This window comes from Strigops habroptila, chromosome 1 (assembly GCF_004027225.2).
Source record: "Strigops habroptila isolate Jane chromosome 1, bStrHab1.2.pri, whole genome shotgun sequence".
Classification (NCBI taxonomy): domain Eukaryota; kingdom Metazoa; phylum Chordata; class Aves; order Psittaciformes; family Psittacidae; genus Strigops; species Strigops habroptila.
Window position 1 is genome coordinate 81,778,368 of NC_044277.2, and position 23,401 is coordinate 81,801,768.

Consider the following 23,401-nt stretch of genomic DNA (forward strand, 5'->3'; position numbering starts at 1 on the left):
CTCCTGACTGATTTCTAATAAACATTCACCTTTTCCCACTAATACCAATATGAGCATTTAAGTGAAAAAAAAAAAAGAAAAAGGAAGAAGAAGAAAAGGGGCTAAGTTCTACTAAGCTTTGTTCTGATGAGAAAGGATAGAGGATGTTCAGGGGTTGTTTATTCCAGGCACTCTAGTAGTAGAGACCCTGTGTGATCTCATAATATTTCAATCATCTGATGGAGTCTGTAAGCATGGTCAAGTAGCTGTATTGTCTGCTGTTATTAATTGTGACTTCCTCAACACATGTACAAGACAACTTTAATGACCTTAAGTTACTCCTCTTCCAAAGTTACTGAATCAGTACTAATGTATTTATAAATAGATGTAATGGATTTGGAGATCCCTTGATTAGGTGTCCCTTGGTGGGGCCTCATAAAATAGCTATTTTCTAAAACCATAAGAAGAAACAGGAAAGCAGGCAGAACTAACTGGTGTTGGAAGGAGGTAACAGAAGAATATTTAAACAATTACTATTTTTGTCAATAACACCCAATATAGCTTCCATTGTAACCCTTGTTAACTCCCATTTTAAAAAATACTGAGTCTCAACCTTTGTATGTCAGTAGGGACATTGCACTTTGCTCACTCATTGCAAAAGTTTTTCTGGTTTTACTTCCAGTAATTGTGTAAGTGGTTTAAAGACACAGACTAAAGATGAGAAGTGTCATTTTGGCTAGAAAGCATGAGGAACTAATGCTATAATATTTATAGAATATACCAGATTCATTGCAAAAAATTTTAACTTCTGTTTCTACTTTCCATTCTGGTTGGTGGTTTCAGTGTAATTCTGACAAATGAAAGTGAAAAAAGTTTAATTTATCTTATATTTAACAATTGCTCTAGAATGATGAAATGGGAAGTATGACTATAATTTCATTAAAATTATATATGATATAATTTAAAAAATGTAGATTAGCTATAAATCCCGAAAGATAAATTTCTGTGGTGAGTACATTGAAGAATTTGTTTTCATTTGCACCTATAGGATGAAGAAAAGCTTGAAATATGTTCTTGAGGGGAAAAAAGTATAAATTAAAAAGCCATCTCTTTAGAAATCATTGGCCAAAATACATTAGCAATGCATTGAATAGCATTCAGAGAGATTATAAATTCAGTAATTGAAACACAAATTATGCATGCTTTTTATTTATAAAATTTTAAGTATTGCTTTTCATCAGAAAATGTAAATGGCATTTAAAACAATTAATTATTCAGACTGGCAAAAATGGAAAAGCTGGCAAAGCTCTTTACCATCCCTGAAGTGAAACTAAATAAATTGAGAAGACTCTAATTACTTATGCTGTTTAGGTTTAATGTAGCAGGTTAAATTAATGGTTTGAAAAACTAGATGTAATTCTGAAGTGTGAAAGTATGATGCTAATGTGTTCTTGTTTATGAGAAAGAATTATTTTTGAATTCTTAATGTATTTGTATTGGATCACTAGGACATTTTACCCTTTTGTCTTAGAAGGGGCTTTGTTTTAATAAAAAGCTTTATAAAATAAGGCGGGAGAGGGAAATGTTATTGTCTTTGAAGCAAATTTATCTTTATCTCTTTTCCTCCTTCCCTTCCTCCACTCCTGAAAGACAAATACTAGAGAGGATGTAAAATTAGAATAACAAATAACATTTGGCACCTTCTGGTAATACGTACCTTTAAATAGATGTTCTTAGAGACATAGTGGGAAGGTTTAGGCCAGTGTATGAACATCTCTAGGAATATATCATGAATGTTGTTATTTAAATTGAATTTCTAAAGATTTTGGGATTCTTTTGCCTTGAATCTATACTGTTGTGTTCTCTCTCCTCTCTGCCCCCTCTTCCCCCCATCCCCCCGGCATGTAAAATATCTGTAGAGTTCAAGAAAGTCAGGGAAATGATCTTAGTAAGTCATCAGAGGATTTAATGTAATATCATGTAGACAGTGACATGAGGATAGTCCAAGAGTTAATCAGATTTTCCAAATTTATAAATGGGGAAATTAGGAGGATAATGAACTGATAAATCAGTAATAAACCTATTCTAAAGAGTAAGACATTTTTGGCTCTCTTCATTAAGATTTGTATCTCCTAAAGGAAAAGTGATTTCTTAATGCTAAGCCTTCTAGAAGTCACTGTGACCTATTTCTGAGAATAAAATTAAAAAGATAAACTTTCCTTTGAAATTCATAGGTAGGACAGAGAAGTCACAAAGGGAATGTAAGCTATTTCCTGCAGATAGATATCCTGCTAACTGTTTCACAAAAGGCAACTGGACTAAAACTGTCATTGATGCAAATATCATAAATCCCACTGTAACTGGTGTTCTTGCACTTCTGTGATTCAATAATAATTAGGGACTGTAGTGGTCGGACAAGGGGTAACAGGTTCAAACTTGAACAGCGGAAGTTCAGGTTAGATATAAGGAAGAAGTTCTCTACTGTGAGGGTGGTGAGGCACTGGAATGGGTTGTCCAAGGAAGTTATGAATGCTCCATCCCTGACAGTGTTCAAGGCCAAGTTGGACGGAGTCTTGGGTGACATGGTTTAGTGCAAGGTGTCCCTGCCCATGGCAGAGGGGTTGGAACTAGATGATCTTAAGGTCTTTTCCGACCCTAACTATTCTATGATTCTATAATTCTATAAAAGATTAATTCTAAAGAAAAGGTTCAGTTCTGTAGTTTGAAATGAGAAACTCAGCAACATGTATGCAAATGCAAACTCATTGCCTAATTCTTCTGGGCTCAAAACATTTATTCATTTGCACCCAATTACTTTCCTCATACAAACTGTCAAAGATGTAATGAAACTTTATTAAAAAGCATAACCAAATTTTCTCAATTTTTCTGGATGGGAAAGTGTGCTTTGCCATCACCTAATTTAGCGTACAGTCCAGATCCTTCTGCAACAGGTTAAAATTTCCTCAAAACTTCAGTGGGCAGGATTCATTTGAAATTATTAGCCTTCATATTTGTAAGTAAGTCTAATATAAGGACTTTTTTTTTTTTTTTACCCCTTTTGAAAGTTTAATGGTTGAGCACTCATAACTATATGTAATATATGTGTGATAATCAGTTATATTTGTTGAGCAGCTCTGCCAATGATAACGGAACTGTAGAAGTAATGATGCAGGAAATCACCTGCAGTGCTGTCTTCCTTATTTGCCTGTAATCACCTACTGATCTAGGTACTCAAGGTACTGGTAATTTAAAACTGACTAGGACAAAGAAGTCTAGAAATTTGTACAATCATATCAGACTTTTTTTTTTGGTCAAAAAAGAGGAAAAAAGCTAGATGTCACATTTCCTATGAGTTTAGAAAAAGGTCAGTTTTATTCAAAACAAAAAATAAAATTAGAATATAATAATATGATACAGTGTATAATGAATTGAAATAAATTATGGAATAATAGACTTGTTAACTATTTTTCCTGGTTAACATTCAGACCAGTTAGGGGCATGAGCTCGAGCTTGCTGATGTAACTAGGTTGTATTCAATATCAAAATCTAAACAGAAAATCTACTGTAATCCAAATTTTACAACATAGTAGTAATCCATGTTAAGAGCATTTTTTTCAGTGAAGTGAAAAAAACCGAGTAGGTAAGACTTCTTAAAATGCCCAAGACATCTTGTGCAGCTAAAGAAAAGGCTTCCATAACAACTTTTAACGTGACCCTGAATTAATGTCTGTAATTCAGATCTGGACTAAAAGAGCAAAACACTTTCTCTGTGGCTATCTAATGATGTTATTTATATTTGAATGCAAAAGAAATGCATTTTCCCCATTATTTTTAAGAACACTTAATTTTAAAAATAAAATGGAAAAGATGAGGTAAAACTTGGTCATTCATCAGTTCTTGATTTTTTTTTCCTTCCCCATTATGTATTTTCTAGTTTAATTTTTCCTAAGAGCAAAAATAAAATGTTCTACTTATTTCTGAAACTTTTATTGCTATGTTTTTCTCCATGCTCTTCAAAAAGATGGTTCTTTTATTAATCAAAACGTTTGTGTTTTCTGTTTTTGTAAGAATGTCCTCTGTCCCCATTGTCTGTAAGTTTCTTTTTCCTCCCTCATAACTCCTCAAGTGAAGAAATTCTGTAACTCTGTTACTTTACTGTAAGAACATCTCAGATATTGGAAAAAAATTGCTTATCCCTTATCAAAGCCTTAGTAGAGATTTGCAAGATATGTGATTAAATGATGTAGCCAAAAGTAGAGACAAATACACTTGGAAAACAGAGTTACATCTACTGGGGCTATGTTTGAATGTTGATGATGTTTCATAATAATGTTTAAAATAACTCCAGGCAAATTTCTTATTTTCTGCACCCTTTAGCCTTGAGTACCTAAACCCAAGTGATCCCACAGGCAAGTTGTGACAAAATAGAAGAACAGTGAGACACGTGTAGGAGACATGCAGTAGTGTTGCTGCAGATGCACACGCAATCTCATATAATGCTAAAGGCAGGGGTAGAGGAAGTGCTTTGGTGTCTGCTTTCCTTTCAGTACTGCCCCTTCTTTTATCTATAAACCTGACCCCATTTAATGAGCAGGTTTACAGCAAGTCAGTTAGAATAGCAAAGCATGAAGCAGTCCAAAATAGAGGATAAAGATCTGTATGTCTTTTCCTGTCATAAACCTAGCTTCACTCCCTAAACTGTATATGTACCATACAGGGTTGATGACTTGTGTGATAAAAAAGAGCACTTCTTCTGATACGTCAAGTTACAGTTCTTCCAGCCTGTACACTTACGTCAGAAAGTGATATAAATTATACATGACTATATCCAGGAAGTCAGTGTTATTGCTGTTGGACAAGTAACTTTCCTCCTGGAGAGGAGGAGGATTAGCTCATAGTGTCAATACAGGAAGATCCAAGGCACCTGGTGGAGATCTCAAGACATCAGACTTCATGCCATTATTCCAGTATGAATAGATTATAATAATCCACATCTGGCTATTAATCGATCTAACTTTCATAGTGTCTGCAATATGAGCATGTATTTTGTTATTTTTATTCCATGTGATATTGTGAGGCAAATTCACACTCGTTTGTCTTTTTCCTCTTAAGAAGTTTAAAAAACCCATACTGTCTTCTCTTTGCGAGGATTTGGGTGCAGACCTGTTGGAAAGGGCTAAGCTGCCCAACAAAGCGTTGTGCAAACAGATAAACAGAGTTTCTGGAAGCTGAGGGAAATGCCATATTCCTCTCTTACCAGGAACAGACCTATGTACTGTGTATTCTCAGCCACTTTCAGCCTACTCTTCATTTCTACATTTCATTTCTTTTATTTCCTAATTCAACTTTCAGGCCAGGAACTAGCAGGAGACCTTGCAGTTTGTGCTTGGATGTCTATCAGAACAAGATAGAACAGTGTAACCAACATAAGAGGCTTATGTTTATCTGTCTGGGTGGGAGAACATGAACAGACGTAGTAGAAAGAGAGAACAGAGCTGGTTTTGTTCTGTTCAGTGAAAAAGATGGAAGAACAGCAGTGGTGAAAGCAGCTGAGATCCTATCACCAAGATTTTACTATGCTGTGCAGTTGTAGTGACCACCTAAAAATGGTAATGCTGCAGTGGTTGTCTATATAGAGTTCTCTTACAATTTCACTAGGAGTGAATGATTTGGTTCCTTAAGGAGGAAAAATGTGGGGTTGTCCTCAGCTGCAGGTGACATTGTCAGTGTCAACTTAAAATGCCTTGGGCCTCATTTCCTTATCTAAGAAAGGGATAATGTTCATCTTCTTAACAAGGGTGTTGAAGTTTACTTTGGTATGGCTCAAATTTTCTGTGGTGTTCTACCTGTACTTCAACCAAGGCTGAAATAAATTTCCTAAATCTTAGGCGTAATAGAGGCCATTCACTGATGAACTGCGTAAACATCAATATGTCTCTCATTCTCTGGAGTTTGAGCCATATCAAATGATTTTAAAAGGCACTTTTTGGGGTTCTTTGCAAAATGAAATCTATGGAGTGAATTGTTAAATTTCTTTGTTTTTTTCAAATTAGTGTCTGACAAGGAGGTTGCAGTGCCAATTTACATTTTTTGTTTCATCTTGAAACAAAAAGTTTCATATGAACTAGGATGTATCAAAGTTTTCTTACTATCCGAACAGACAGAGTCACCTGATCTGCAGTCACAGAGCAGGTGTTGCTTTTTCCACAGTCCACTTAAGAAAAAAGTTGTACTGCAGGAAAGATGTTAATCTACCATGTATTGAACAAATTAAAGTTTTTAAACCTGAAGCACTTTATTGCTTATCCCAAATAGAATTCCCTTCTCCTCACAGACCTTAGTAAGAGTCTCATGCTATTGTTTTTAATTGAATAAATCCATAAGGGTATCCATAGAAGATATCTCATCATCTGCATGTACCTCACTCTTCCAGCCGGGGAATTCACAGGGATTCTGTATTTCTAATGTTACTACACCTGGGGCTGAGAAGGCTGTTGGGAATATGAAAGAGCTTAGCTACTAAAAACGTGTTCCAACTGTATGGATAGCATTTTTTAGGCTGAGGTTCATCAAGACCTTTACAGTGCAAGAGTTCAGTATTCTACAAGCAACTGATGAATTTGAATCAGAAATGGAGAGAGAAAATGGAGAGACAAATGCTAAATACTTATACTTCTCCAGGGTAGCAACTGTCATTGAAAAGGCCTGCTTTCCTCCAAAGGTTAGGCTGAAATCAGCTGGCTTAAGTTCTTATCCAGGACACGATTAATCAAAATTGAATTATTCCTGGCTGCAAAACCATTCTGCAACATAGTGGCAATGCAGTCATACTTATTAAAAAGAGAACTGTGTCCTTAGGTTTTTTTACGTTTCCATTTCATGCAGTTAATGCACTTCCTTAAGAAACGTTTTATTATAATGACAAACTCAAAATAACTGAAAGAAATACTTCAACTATATAATGAAATTGATCCTGACTCAGAGGAAATCTAAAATACATGTACTCTATAATCTCCTTGTATTTGTTGTTTCTAATTATGTAAATACTGATTTCAGATATGTTTACGTGCTGAAATTACTAATTTTTCCCTTTTCAACCTAGGGGAATTAGAAGTTGTGATTGAGGAAGTAGGAAGCAAAATACACACCAGCACCCACCACCACTAGCTTAAAACGCCCAAAAGAACAAAACCCAACCAACCAACCAAGCCCCACCCAAACCAAGCAATAACCCCCAAACAAACAAAACCTGCCACACAAACTCAAGTCTAAATTAAAGGCTCTAGAAATATAAGCATCTCAGGGATATAAATTACTCCAGCTGGAGCTGATTATTTTTGTAGCTCTTCAAAAAGTGTATTGTTTAAAAACATACACCTGTTTTTAAAAATTAATAATAATAATTAATTATTACCAGTCTGTTTTATGCTTAGCAGTGAAACTAATTTGAGGTTGCTTGTGAAATGCTCTGGAACAAGATAAAAATTAATTGCTTTCATGACATTATTATTAAAAAATCATATTTTAGTGCCAACGTCATTCACTAAGATATAATAATTTGTGATTGCAGTAAGAAATAGGGTTTTTACTACACACGTAACTATGTACATTTACCACAAAAATGAAACAAAGCCCCAACCACCTCAAATATATGTTAATAAAATATGAATATTAAGAACTATAATCAGAATCTAAGAAGAAAATATTCATTAACCTTAAATATTAGAGCCTGTACTTCATGGATGGGGGAACCCTCCTGGTGCTTTCAGATAGCAGAGAAACTTCGTCTGGAATTTACAACATAAAACTTATCAATAAATGGTAATTCACTGATTAGGAATGTGAATAGTGGTGCATTACCAGCTCCTGATACAGCTTACTTGCCAAAAGGATTATGTAAGTACTCCACTTCAAAGCTGATGAGTTATTGCAAATCTAATTGATCTTCTTTTTAAGGTAACACGCATAAGTTGCCCAAAAGCATAATCGGAAGAGTTTGTGCCATTCTTTTTGTGTGCCAGATTGGCATGGTGCAAATAGCTGAAGTAAGGAATGGAGAAAAGACATCAGTAGTTTCTTGATGGGATCACTTAAAAGGTGGGAGCTTGGCCCTAGCGTAGAGCACACTTAAGAGAAAATTTACGTCAGGATCCTGGCAGACCAGGCAAGTTTAAGATGAACTGTATACTGCCATTTCCAGGGAAGAACTGATTGATAGGAAAAAGTTTCTTGATTTTTCCACCTTAATTTACCATGAATGTATTTCTAGTACTCCAGAATTAACTGGAAAATTACATCAACATTCTAAGTATTCTACATCAATATTTTTCAAGCTTCAGAACATGCTGAACGTAAGATGTCTGTTAGAAGTGGGGTGGAAAGCACTGTTAAAGTTAACATTTGAAATGCTGTGTAGAAGAGTTGGAATAGCATCTGATTTCAGACATTTGAAGCCAGCCTTTACCACTAGCAACTGGAATAGCTGACTACGAATGAAACTACAAAATGGGGTTTGCCTCTGATAGCAAAGGGCTGGACTTAATATGGGAAGTCATCTTACTGAGATTGTTTTCTGTGGAGGGCCTGAAAATGAAGAAAGTAGGGGCAGAAAATAAGAGAAATATGTATGAATGAGTGAACGTGATGGGTGTGTGAAGGGCAGTGTAAATTCTAATGAAAACAAACCTTGAAATTAATCTTATGGATTTGTCTTCACTTTATTCCCCAGTTATTATTGACAGGAATTTATATAATGCTATAAATAATTACATATTTGAGTTCTGTTCAGACCCATCTTCGTTATCTAGAAATCTTCCATTAAAAATAAGCATTTAAGGATGACGCATAGAGCAAGCTGTCCTCAGTAAGCTGACTTTTTTTAAAGAGATTTATTAGAACAGAATCATAGAATCATAGAATCAACCTGGTTGGAAAAGACCTTTAAGATCATCAAGTCCAACCATTACCCCAGGATTGCCAAGACCACCACTAAACCATATCATTTAGGGCCTCATCTATATATTTTTTTGAAAAAACTTGACTACATAAGAAAGCATATCCCAGGAAAGCTGAGTTGCTTGATTCAATAAACTCTTTCACAGAGCCCACGTTAAGATGTGTAACAAAATTATTGACAAAATTCATTGTCTACTATGTAGTTCAACAGTAATAAAATACACAAATTCTTTACAGAAGGTGTGAATTTTCTGTGTGACAACTGTAAAAATGGAAAGCTACTGCTTTGCTGTGAAAACTGTTATTTGTACTTCAGTGCAACAACAAACATAATAATGATAATAGTTCAACAGAATGGATTCTAGAAGTACCACTTTTCTTCTTGTTCCTTTTGTGTATGTTAAATATCAAAAAAAGAAAAAAGAATTCTATTTTCCTAGTAATTTCTTTAGCAACTGTCTTTCTAGTTAGCTATAAATACATAAATATTTATACGTATTTATAAGCCTATCATCTTTCACATCTTGCTATAAATATTTTATTGATGTGCCATTTGCCTTTATTACTTTATTAAAAATTATGCAACTTCAGTGTACTCTTTGTACAAAAGGATTCCAGTTCTTCCTAGAGCAATGCAGCAGAACTTTGGAAGGGTTTTTTGCTTGGGAATTTTGTTACGTCAGGATGTCATTTCACATGTACTTTCTGTATGGGATTTACAGAAAAGCACTGTATTCCCCTAAAGGTGCTTAAGAACATACTATAGTTTTGCTAACCTTTTGATATATACTTCTATATGCTTGAAAAGTATAAAACCGTGTTATTCAGAGCATGTGGAATTATTTGTAATAGACTTTCATGTCATGGAGAAGGGAACAAAGTTGGAACATGGAGGGAGATTGGATGATTCTTGAGGAAATGGTGCAGGTTTTCATTCTGCTGAAGCCACATAATTATACTTGCAAAGTGGCTGTCAGTAGTCTGTACATCTAAAATCTGTCTAAAACAAGGATGTTATCCTGATTAAACAGAAACTGCTTGAAAACAAATAAAGCAGAATTTTTCACTGATGTTTTGTGCGAATTACGTTGTGATAAAGTATATGTTACCTGAGCAGAGATTTAGTGCAAGGAGAAATGATTGCTAAAATGGAAAAGGATAAACTTAAGTTACCCTTAGACTCTACTTCGAAGCCTGCATTTATAGGACATTCCAGCATAGCTTTCCTGAGCAAATCTTTTCAGAAGGATCTCTATGAGATGCCTTTTGTGGTGTACTGCATTTAAATTGATCTTGCAATTTACGGTCATATTTGACATAGGAACTTATGTTCAGCAGCTTCTCTGTAGTGCTGGTAGCGAGAGTACTTATCAGGTGACTAGTGAAGCTCTAGAAGCTCTGACAGACAGGCGCAAGACTTAACATGTTGAAGCTAGTTGTCTTTTTTAGTCTGGAAAATATACAACATTACTTGTCAGAGTCATTTACATTGCTCTCAGTCTCACATAAGGGAGGGAATGCAGCAGTGGAGGCATGTAGACAGAGTTCAGTATAAGGCTTTTGAAGTATTTGGGAGTCTAAAGAAACTATTTCCGCTGCACATCTACACTATTCTGTAAATTTTACGTAGCTTCAAAGTAATGCCTCAGGCCAGACTAGAAATCAAATCTTTAAAAAGGCAGAATTTCAGCATCAGATTTTTACATCTGATGCCAAAACACCCAAGTTTTCTGACATCTGGTAGAATTTATGTCATTCACATATATATACTAAACTAGCTTTTCAATTAAGCCCTTTCTTTATTTTTAAGCCCTTTACGAAAGTAGCCACAGGCTACTTTCAGAGGTGACATGGTACAGTTTGGTGATATACTCTTACAGAAAGCTGTTTAGTGTTAGCCTAGCCTCCAATGAACCTAAATTGTAAAGCTTGCAGTGCCTGTTCATGGAGTATATTTCCTATTGTGATTTGTCCCTGGACACAAGGTGATAAAGAGGAAATTGAAAGAGAAGGAATTTTAGCAACATTAAAATTAGTGCCACTTGCACTGACTCATCATATTTGACAGTAATGGATATTCCTATGTAGGCGTATACTCTAATTTATTCCACTACATGTTATGTCCAACTATCTCAGTTGGTGACGTCTCAAAGGCTGTGTCTGCAGATATCTGATGAGATTTTTTAAATTATTTTTTTCCTTTAATTTAAGGGGACAGGATAGAGGAGGAATTCTCATATGTAGGTGTAGACAACCTAATATCCTGGGTTCAGCTATAGCAGTCATTTTTCTTCTTCTTAGTAGCTGGTGCAGTGCTGTTTTTGGCTTTAGTCTCAGAACAATGCTGATTGCACCGATGTTTTTACTTGTTGCTAAGTAATATTTGCTCTGATCAAGGACTTCCTCAGTCTCCTGCTCTGCCATGGAGGAGGGGAAGCTGGGAGGAAGCAGAGAGACAGGACACCTGACCCAAACTGGCCAAAGGGGTATTCCATACCACAGCACGTCATCCCCAGTATATGGACTAGGGGGAGTTACCCAGAAGACCCAGATTGCTGCTTGGGTCGGGCTGGGTATTGTTCGGCGAGTGGTGAGCCATTGTATTCTCTCCCCTTGTTATTTCCCTTATCATTGTTATTATTGGTGGTAACAGTAGTAGTTTTGTATTATACCTTAGTTACTGGACTGTTCTTATCTCAACCCATGGGAGTTACATTCTTTTGATTCTCCTCCATATCCGCCCAGGAGAGGGAGGAGAAAGAAGTGGGAGAGTGAGCGAGCAGCTGCATGATTCTGAGTTACCAGCTGGGCTTAAACCACGAAAGTTCTTTGTGGCGCCCAACGTGGGACACGAACCCACGACCCTGAGATTAAACCATGACACCTATGCACTATTTTAACAAGAAAACTCAAACGGAACTCTAATGTACAAATGCAAGAGGTCATCTACATTTAAAGATGTTGTAGGGAAATTTCTGCAGAATTTTGGGATGGGCAATCTGCATCTCAATTATTGCTGGATTTTGAGCCATAGAGCACAAAGCTCTTACAGGCTAAAAAAGACTTTATATTTCCACTTCCCTGTGAAAAAAGTGTCATATCAGACATTTCAAAATTGGAATAAGTGAAGTCATGGAGATGTATAAGATTTTTGCTTAGTTAATGTAATTGGAGCTTTATAGTAATTCCTCAGATGGTAACCAGGACACACAAATAAATTCTTCCATTTAACATCCAAATAAGATTCAGAAAAGAAGATAAAAAGAGGCCTGAATTGTTAATTATGCATGCAAAGTTACTTTCAGCAAAAGTAGCTTGCCAGGTAGTGCTAATGCAAGTAATGCTTGACCTAGAGATGTTCTAATATGTTTCAATAAAATTGAAACCAATATTTATGCATTTTTAACTTTACCTTTCTTTTTTTATCCCATCAGAGCTTCCTCTGAAACAATTGGGAAAAAAAAAGAACACAATTTTGTACGTGAAATGGAACTGTGGATTGTATTTTCAGTTTTACTATTCAGCAAGTCAGAGAGGTTAGTTTTTCACCGAACTGAAACACTGATTTTCATTTAAATCTTAATCTCAGCAGTGTTTTGCGATGTCATTGGCATTTGTATTCTATATCAGGGTATTAATGGCCACAGAATATAAAAGGGAGTTAAGATATATTTTGTGTCAGAAAATGTTGAATAATGCAAAGCACCAGATTAAAATACAGATATTTTTGATAATTGATATATTGCCCTCGCCATCTTGCTAAGTGATAATTCTTTTGATAAAGTATTCATCAGCATGTGGAACTGAAGTCTACACACAGTGCTGACTTGTCCTACTAGTTAAACATAATGAATTGTGCCTAGATGCTTATCCCCGTTATTTAAAGTTCTGGATAAGAAATGAAAAGTGTTCCTTTTTAGTTTAAATTTCATGAAATGAAAAGCAAGAGAAAATTTTACTGTATCTGCATAGTTAGAATTTTTGTTGGTATGGGAGACAATTATTGAAATATTTTTTCAACTACTGTATGGGAAGCAATTCATAGTAATGAGTACTGGTTTACTGAGTAATATGAAGAGTCTGATTTGAATGTTTTCTGTATAACTGATATTGATATGTGCCTTTCCTCAAACTCTTCATTTCTAATGGAACTATTTAGGGAGAGGAGGACTAAAGGGGTCTAGAAAAGGGAAGAATTAAATTCTAAGTAGCATTTTCATTTCTCATTTTTGAACAAAAGTTACTTTTCATGACATAGCACATAGCTGTGAATGTCATTAGTTGAAATCTTGAGGAATTATTGTGCATAGTCTTGAGGCAACAAAAGCACTCATTGATTTTCCCAAGAATAATATCTCACCGTTGAGACCATCCCATCTATGGGCGGGACAATGTGCTTTTAAAATTTGCTTGCAAACAAAAAAAACCCCCATTTTTTAAAATGGTGCATAGTGAGCATATGCTTTTCTACCTGGGTTCATGCCTAACTGACAGGAGTAGAGGTGTAGCCTCTATGAAAAAAATTACTGTATGTAAAATTCAAAATGTTACAACAGATGAATGCATACTTTAAGTATGGGTAGTGAGTTATTTTTTCTGTCCGTCTCCCTACAGTAATTCGTTCAAAATGTATACAACCTTTTCATTTCTACCTTTGTACTCCTTCTCTTACAAACCAATACAAGAAGGTAAAATACATATAATTGTCTTGTATAAATACAGCTAATATCTACCTGAATAGACTACACCTCCATAGAAACTTAGTCATTTTGTTGTAATTCCATGACGATAGGGTTACAGAATCTGCCAGGATATATAGTATAGCTTTCTAAAGAAATAATGCTAGAATACAAATGAAATAAAATACCACCCCCCCAAAAAAGAACAACAAACAAAACCCCCCTAAACCCATTCAAAACACTGTACTGAGAATATTATTTAAATAAAATATTAAGGAAGATGGACATAAGTAGTTTAGTGATGCAAGAAATTACATTGTACCACTGGTTTGTATAAAGAATACATATCTGTATGAGAGTATAGTATTAAAAATAAGTAGGGTGTTGATTGGATGTGTTCATGTTATATGTGCTAACATTTTTAGCGTATTGAAATAGATAATTTTATATGAAATTAAATATTTGATTTTTTGAGTAGAATTTTTCAGAGTTTAGAGGACAAAGTTAAGTTTCCACAAACTGTACAAGTATAAGCTGCAAATTCTTGACAGTAGTAATAAAAAGAAACTTGACCACTTTCAGGTCACATTTAGAGTTTTTGGCATTTATATGTTCATGAATATTGCTGTCTATGCTCATAGTTCTGTATTACTGTGTCTGAAGTATCACTGTAGGTACCTGCAAGGTCTCATAACAGTTGGATAAGGTGTAAAAACTTGGTAGAGATTTTCAGAAATAGATCTATGTGCAGCATATTTATCTGCTCTGGCTGAACATATGGGAGCTCATGAGTGGGATTTTTACCCACTTGTTATTAAAAGAACAAACAAACAAAATAGACTGTAAAAGATGATAGCCTGTGCCCCGTAGCTGCTGCATCTCTTTTGATCAATGTACTTACAGCAAGTTTCCCAGCTCCGACTTGTGCCACTTCCAAAGTGCCTGCTTTTTTACTTAGTCTAAGAAGTCTCAAGTTATCTTTCACCCTGTTTAGCTTGGGATGAAATGTTTATTTGAAAGATTGTTTTTATCTCTTCAGTAAACACCAATTATGGTGTTTACAAAACTGAAAAGTGTTGGCAATACAGTGCACCACAAAAAGCGAGGAAATCAGTAAAACAAGGCTAATTTCCTTCTTTCACTTCTATTGCTCTTATTGGGGGTTTGGTTTGCTTTGTTTTAATTGATTTTTTTTTTTTTTTGCTGTGGTAAAAATTATGCTGAAACCCCTCTTGTGGAATCTGGAAGCAAGGCCAAGTCATACATTGGGTTAAACTTGTCAAACATGGCTTCTCTTCCATGATTTGTATGTTGGTGATGCAGAAAATTGTTCGCTTATTTCTTCTGCACACTTTTTTAGACTTGAACCACTGTCCACCTGCGTTTTATTATTTTCTCAGAGTTTTCAAACTTCGTGGCCTTGATTTTTTTTTAGCTTTATTAAGACTTCAAATCTAGTGGGTATTTGGTTTAATTAAACCATTGTAGCAGAGCTGTGTGGTGATATTATAGTTACTATGAGTTGAAGACTAATTACTTTAACTTAATACCTAAAGATCTAATGATGTGATATTGTTTTCATTTGCATTCCTTTTGATAATCTTTATTGCTTGGGATTGCTGTGTCCCCAAATTCACTACAGAGTTTAAAAGGGTAAGAGCCAGTTTCACACTTCCATTTAAATTAAACCAAGAAACCCCCCACTTACATCAGCAGGGCTTAACACTGAGACTGCGCGGTTCTAACCCCTGCTCATCATTTTATTCAGCTTTTTATACTACAGAAGAAAACCAGAATGAAACAATATGAGCCAGATCAGCATCTGACAATAGGGTTTTCAAACAGTACCAGCTGGAATCTGTTACAAAGGTTATAAGAGTTATCAGATTGGTAAATAGATTTTTCCAGCTAACAGTTTATGGCTTAGTACTTTCAGTAAGGTAAATCTTACTAGATATAGTAATTTCTAAGTAGGAAAAAGAATCTTATTAGATGTGTTCATTGAATTTTTAATTGGAGAAGGAGCACAGTCAGATGTCTGGGAGGGGAGGAGAAGTGCTCCTTTTGTTAATTATAGTATGCCAGCCACCAGTTAGTTCAGGACTAGTTATATTTTTAAAACTAAAAAATTATTAAGATTATTTTTTCACTATGCATTTCTACAGAGATTTAGTGATTACCCCTAGCAGTGTTTACAGAGGGTGGGATGATAACATGTAGTTGACATGCAGCTGATTTCATTCACCTTCTGCAGCCTAAGTAGGTGTAACTGAGGCTAAAGAGGCTTGATGTACTGTGGTACTGTGCTTGGTACTGTGATAGTGGTTATTACTTGTTTGCATTGCAATGTTGCCTAGTTTTTGTAGCCTGGAGGTTACAGTCCCAAAGTGGTAAAGAGTGTGCAAACTATCTAACAGAACATCCTTGCCAAGAGAACTTGTGGCCTTTGAAAATAAGACACAGACAAACACAAGGAAATAAAAAGAGAGTATTTGTCCATATGATCATCTGGAGCCACAGCTACTACCTGTTTAGCCATTGCTAAGGTTTTTTTAAGCTTTATATTAAGAAAAGTTTTCATGGAGATATTTGAAGGAGAACTAAGAATTGGTGTTATGGAAGGGTTTTTCAAGGGTGAGAGCACAGGTAAAGGTAGAAAATCACATGTTCAAAAATGCTGTGAATGGATAATGAGGGCCAAAATCATTGGCTGATTAGAAATGGAAATCACCACTATGAGGCAATATCTAAGAACTTAGTTCTCAGAGGGACCAGCAGTTTTTAGTACAATGCTGTTATTCATCTGTCCTAGGCTTGTACAGTCATCATCAACCTCTGGGAATAAGGTGGGGTGTTAGATTATTCCTTCTACCCCTCTTACAATTTGGCACTTAATACTTCTTTCCCCTTCTCTCTTTTGATAATCTGTCACTAAAGCTTCTTGGGCAATATCCTTTGGGACCCTGAAGAGAATCTCTGATATGAACAATATCTGCAATATTTCATATACTGTGGGGTCATGATTGCTACCTGGTTGTTAATTATCAGTTAGAGAACTGTTATTCCTTTAAAATGGAGTGTCTGGATCAGGTGAAACCCTGGTGGGAAGGAGAGACTGCCCAGTCCTTTGGGAGCAGCTGAGCCTCTCTGGGCAAACTACGTTTCAGCCTTAGGGGGTGCTGGTAAAAGGTGAGAAGAGTCACAGTGATGAACTCTAATTCTGCAATTAAAATCATAGAATAGCTTGGATTGGAAGGGACCTTTAAAGGTCATCTGATCCAAACCTCCTGCAATCAGCAGGAACATCTTCAACTGCAGCTTGCCCAGAGCCCCATCCAATGTTTCTGGGGTGGGGCATCTACCACCTCTCTGGGCAAGCTGTTGCAGTGTCTTGCCACCCTCACAGTAAAGAACTTCTTCCTTATACCTAGTCTCAATCTACCCTCTTTCAGTTTAAAGCCATTACACCTTGTCCAGTCAATACATGCACTTATAAAAAGTCCTTCTCCAGATTTCTTGTAGCCCCCCTTTAGGCACTGGAAGGCTACTGTATGCTCTCCCCTGAGCCTTCTTTTCTCTTCTTTGCATCCCTTGCCAAGATCAGCTCCACCCACGCCTTGATTTTCCTAATGCCATTCCTACACAACCAGCCAGAATCCCTGTACTCTTCCCAGGATACCTGTCCCTGCTCCCACTGCCTGTGCATTTCCTTCTTGCCCTTGAGTTTGACCAGCAGGTCTTGACTCATCCATGCCAGTCTCTTGCCTTCCTTTCCTGATTTCTTACACCTGGGGATTGAGAGCTCTTGTGGTGTATGGAAAGCATCCTTAAAGACTTGCCAGGTCTGCTGTGCTCACTTGTCCCTAAGGGCAGTTTCCCAGGGGGTCCTATTGACTAACTCCTTGAACAGCTGGATGCTTGCTTTCCTAAAATTCAGGGTCCTGGCTTTACTCTTCACCTATCCCACACTCCTCAGGACTGCGAATTCCACCAGTGCGTGATCACTGCAGCCCAGGCTGCCTCCAATCTTGACATCTCTGATTAGCTCACTTGCATTGGTGACCAATACGTCCAGTAATGCATCCCCTCTGGTACGGCTGTCTGTTATCTGGTTTAAGAAGTTATATTCTATGCAGTCCAGGATTCTCCTGGATATGCTTAGAGAGTCTCAGAGATGGTAGAAAGGAACAGATTTTCAGAGGGTGTAGAGAGAAAAAGTTATGAGCAGCAGGATCTAGGCAGTTTGCTAAAGGCAAAAGCATAAAAAAAAAAAAAGTGGACATAATGCCATGTGTTGCAGGCAGGCTGGGTAGGCTTTAGCTGGCTGGCTGCTAAGAGAGACCACCTAGCTCTGGTGTCTCTGCATGTATTCTTCAGTGTTTCTTCTTCAACAACGTGGGTGGATACAAGTAAGCTAAGCTTCTTTACATGTTTGTCTTTCTGGTCCTGGATTGTAAATGAATTCCTTAGCAATCACTGTAACCCTAGAATTTCCAAAATATTTGAACTGCAGCCTGCTGCTGCCTCTAGATCCTTTTTAGCCAAGTTCTCTTTCATAGTCCTCTGTTTTTAGAAGCTGGAAGGATTGGGCAGTCCTGTGCCAAGAGCTAACACAGTACTTGTTAATGAGTCAGAACACTGTATTACACAGGAATGCAACAGAATATAGAAATTATTTTTCTTAAAAATCATTCAAGCGAGAATGTAATTAGAGGGTCATAAGAAGCCTATGAAGAGGAATACTCTAATATAACCTTAACAGTTCCTAATTATGTGCCACATTATTAAGCCTGACCTACTAAGCCTGCCTCCTGAATACAGCACGCTTCCTCAATGCTGGTTAAAAATGTTTAAATATCACTAGAGACTGCTGGAGACACTGTGTAGTGGAACGCCTTCCTTTCTACATATGTGCTCCTTTTCCCAGTAGCTAATCCCCTTTCTAGCCCCAGTCCTTATTGGTAGTTGGAGAAGCTGGTTATCTTGAATACAAAGGAGAATATGTCATAGTGTCTTTCTAGGCTTGTCAAGAAAGTGTTTAACGAGGTTCACAGAAAGCAGAGTTTGCCTGGGACTGACTGTGTTCTAAAGTAAATTTTGTGTTATTTACCACTTTAACTTTGGACTTTGCACCTTCTGCTACAATCCATGAGGTGATCAGATCTGGGAGGAGGAACAATGCCATCCCTCTTTGAAAGACACAATACATCTCCCTGTTCAAGATATCAGGCTCAACCTGACATCATAGCACTTGTTTCTCAGTAATGCATTTGTAAGTTCATTGGAATAAATCGAGTCAGAGTGTTTTTGAGAATTTGAGCAAGCAGAAAAGGGTGGGAGGAGAGCAATATACCTAAGTGGTGACAGCCTTTTCAAACACCTGATTGCAAGGTGGGGAGAAAAGGCAGAGCTTTAATGTCTGAAATGTGAAGTCTGTTGGAGTGAGATACTTTGAAAAGACTTCCAAATGAGCCCTGGGTAGGTTTTGCTGCAAATGAGTAACAGTTTAAGATTTTCCTCTTGATGCTGGAGTGAAAAGCTCATGCCTGTAGATATGTCAGAAGGCTTTGAATGTTCCCTGCCTACAAAGCAAAAGATTAAAACATCCTCCCCCTTTCTATCTTCTCTTTTCAAATCTTACATTTTTCCTTCCAGGGTGTCTTTATGTGCTGTGAGGTAACAATCCTCCCCAGGAAATTTCCTAATGCTCTAGTCTCTGAAGCTCTATTCAGAGTGTTTCACAGACCTGGGACAGGCTACTCAGGTGATCGTAACAGAGTTATTGGCCTTAACTGTAAGTAGAGCTAGATTTTATACATGTTTTTTCTTCATTTTCCCCCTTCCTGATCATATTCCGTCAAATATTTTTTTCTGTTATCTTAAACTTTTAAAACCTGTGACTTTCTTCTATGGTCTCTCCTCCTTTATTCCCCTTTCTGGATTTACAATAATAAAATAAAAAAAACCCAGGCTGCTGTTGGCTTCTCAGGCACAGGAATGGGTGTATTACTCATTATGACTGGAAAAAGGCATGTGTAAGAGGCTTTCAGTGATGTCTCATACAATTCTAGGGGCCTAATGCATTCCTCACTCCTTTAGTATTTGAATATATTCTGTAAGTGACAAGTAATTATCAAATGGCATTTTTCTGTTTCCTCTTGACTCTGCACGCTTTTCTCTCAGTCTTAGAGTCTGAAACTGCTGCTGTGCAGGGCCTTTTAAGAGTAAATGTATACTTTTTTAGGAGATGTTGATATTCTTGGGTGGGGGGAGGAAGAGATCTCTGTTGATCTCTCTTCCCACATCCCAATTTCCTTGCATTTGGATCATACCATCCATGATAGAAATCTTTGGTCTTTTCCATAAAAGTTTTAATGCTTAATGTTTGTGGCTGAATAATGAATATTTTAAGTTGGGTTTTTTTTTTTTTATTTCTTGTTATGTTTTGAAAAGGATGAGTATACCTTTTCTGGAAAGAGTACCTTTTAATTGTGTTAAAGATTAGGAACTAAAATCATTAATCCCTTAGGACTCTTATTCTCATCCATTTGTGCATGGCTGGTGATCTTTAAATAGAGCAGTTTTCTTACTACTACTAATGACAATGGTGCTAGTATGATAATATAATTGCTGTGGATTCCAGAAGCATGAATTGAGTTAAGGGTCAGGGGTTGGTTTCTTTTGAGTTTTTAACCTTCTCTGTTTTTTTTGTCATGTATTTCCATTTTGCTCATTATTAAGTGGGATATTTTTATTAGTAAAAATCCTTGCCTGAGTAAAATGCAATGTAGTTTTGCAAGTAAGGAGTTAAGGCAGAACAAAGAAACAATTAAGGAGGAAAAAAAAAAGTTAAACCAAAATCTTTCTACCCTTTAGCTTTCCCTCTTTTCCAATATGTTCTGTTATTCTGTTTTGACTAGATTTTGGTACAGTTAAGAATGCCATGGGGTGAATTGTGAGGAAACATATGCAGAATGGTTGTGCACCGCTTGCTCTGTTACAATTGCAAGAGTTGTTATTAGTGGGTTAGCGCTTATTAGGAAACGTGAATAAGCAGCATTGAACCCCGAGGGTATTTCTACACTGTGCAGCAGAGCACAGAACAAACAATCCCCAGCTAACTCCAAGTAGGCTGAAGCATCAGCATGGCACAGTGCAGCAGCATCTGAATGCCAACAGCAAATGGCTGTGCTGGCATAGCAGTTCTCAGCAGTACTAATGAGCACCAGTGACACTGACTATTTCTCTTAAAACTTTGTTTTACCATCTTTGTGCCTCCCTCCCCTTCTTTTTTTTTTTTTTTTTTTGGCTACAACACTTGTGTAGACCTTATATAGGTAAGTTTATTTCAACTTGTAGGATGACAGAAAAACACTTGCACATATATATTTAACACATACATATACTTAATGCAGAATGATAAGTATCAAGTGATGCAGACTTTATTCCCTGCAAAAACTCATCTGAAAAGCAAAAAGTAATGTGTTAAAGGATGAAACAAACAAACAAACAAAACCCCTTTGTTAACACAAAGCATGTACATGTGACTCCAAACAGCCGCAACTTGGTTACACATAGTGGTGTCTATTCAAACATATAACTTCTCTTTGATTTGCTTTTTCATGCAAGTAGCCAATGGTGATCATAAGCAGTTGTTTATTGCTGTTGTGCATTGATTTCTATTTTGGTGGTTTGGACCCTTTGCAATATCCATGAGTGATGACTTTTAGCTGGTGCACATACATCAAGGTCTCTGACACTCATGCTAACTGTTCACTAGTTGTGGCTCCAGCTGCATGCTATGCACATTACATCAGCCTGCTGAGCTAAGCATAGACATTCACCATACCCTGCTTCTTAGTACTCTTGCATAGTGGGGGGCAGAACTTAAGGATGTCTTGGGAGAAGGAAGAGTTACCTGCATAGTGCTCATTCTAGTGAAAAATAAAAGAAAAGAAACATCCAAGAAGGATGTTTGTATTAATGCAATGTGCACGAAAGAAATGTTCCACAAAAGAGCAAATACACTAATCTAGTATCCAAGCTAAGAAATGTGAGCAAAGCATCTAAAAATACTGATATTTAAACATCTATTCATACATGTTTAGGGACATTTTTTATGCGGTTTTTAGTTAATGCTTGCAGTGGGTTTACCTTAGCTGGCTGCCGGAAGCCCACCCAGCTGCTTTCTCATGCCCCCCACCAGCACCGAGGAAGAAATAAGATGAAAATGCTCATGGGTCAAGAGTCAGAGTGATCTCTTACCAATAACCATCACAGGAAAAAAGACCTGACTTGGGAAAAATTAATTTAATCTATTGCCATGTAAAACAAAGTTGCATACTGAGAAACAAAGACAATGTTATTAAATTTGTTGTTAAAAGAATGTGAAAGGATTGGTTTGAGAATTTTATAAATCAATAATTGCACAATGGTTGTGTTTGTCTCTTTTGCCATTCATCGTCTCTGTCCTTATTTCCCTCATGACAGTCATGTTGTTAAAATGCATTAAGGTAAAACCAAAAAAAGGTTGAAGAGTATATGTGTATCTGTAGGCACAAAAAAAATGCATGGGATCTAAACCAGCTAGCTAAAGTATTGAAGAGTAAAATGTTGCTTTACAGAGAAATACTAGTGGCTTTTGTACAGCTACTTTTAAATTATGAGAATGGCTTAAATTTTAATTTTCTTAAATGACAGATATATAGTGCAGTCTGCCAAATAATTTCAAATTGGAAGTGTTAATCAGAGATTCTGATATGACATAGGTTATTATTGTTCTAAATTATTTGAGAAATTTGGAGTTCCAAAAAGCTATTCATTCCTCAGCAGCACCCTTTCTTCACAGGTACTAAAATTATCACATACTTTCTTCTGTCTACCAGTATAGATATTATCTGCCATTATATGTCCCTCACTGCATCCTGCTTTGGCTAAGTTTTGCATGCAACTTCATAAAGACTCACTGCTCAAAAGAATCTTTCCCAGGGTAAATTTCTGGTGTATAATCTGCTGCCACTTGCTACTGGCTACCCACTGCTATCTGTCAAAGTTAGTCTTGGAAAAATGCTGAAAAATTCTGCTTTTCCTTCAGTCCACAAAGTTTTGTGATGATGTGTTAAACCAAAAAGACAAGCTTTGTCAGATGATATGCTTTGTGATCTAGATTGTAACTTGTAAATAAGAAAGAATAAGTGCACAGGCAGCCTGGATTCAAAAATCCATGTAGAGTGGAGGGTGGAGGTTTTCTGTTTTCTTTTTAGATAATCATATTTATTCTGGCCATAGTCATAGCATACTGTTTCGTTTAAATCTGGAAGCTGTCTCCTCACATTTTTCTCCACTTGTTTGCATTTCTCTTAGGCTTCTACAGACTTTTCTGCATTTTGTATTATGCACAAACTGCTATCTATATCTATAATGAGATAAGTCACATTATAGATATATACAGTTCTGATAACTGTAAACAAAACTTTTTTTTTTCATGTGTATATGTGCATACATTGACTATTCAGGTTTCTTCTTACTGCCTAATCCTTTTGAATATGAAGTCACAGATTTTCATGCAATTTTTGTTTACTAATAGGTCAGCTTAATCTTACCTTGGTTTTCAAATTATCATAACAGATTTTTTTATTGTTGTCATTAATAGGTTACTGGATATTGATTATGAAAAACAGGTTAGTTACTCTGTTATAGAACCGATCTTCAAATAACATTAGTAGAACTTTGTCATCTTGGTATTATATCACTGTGTGCAGAAACAGATGGGAAGGGAGATGAGAAAA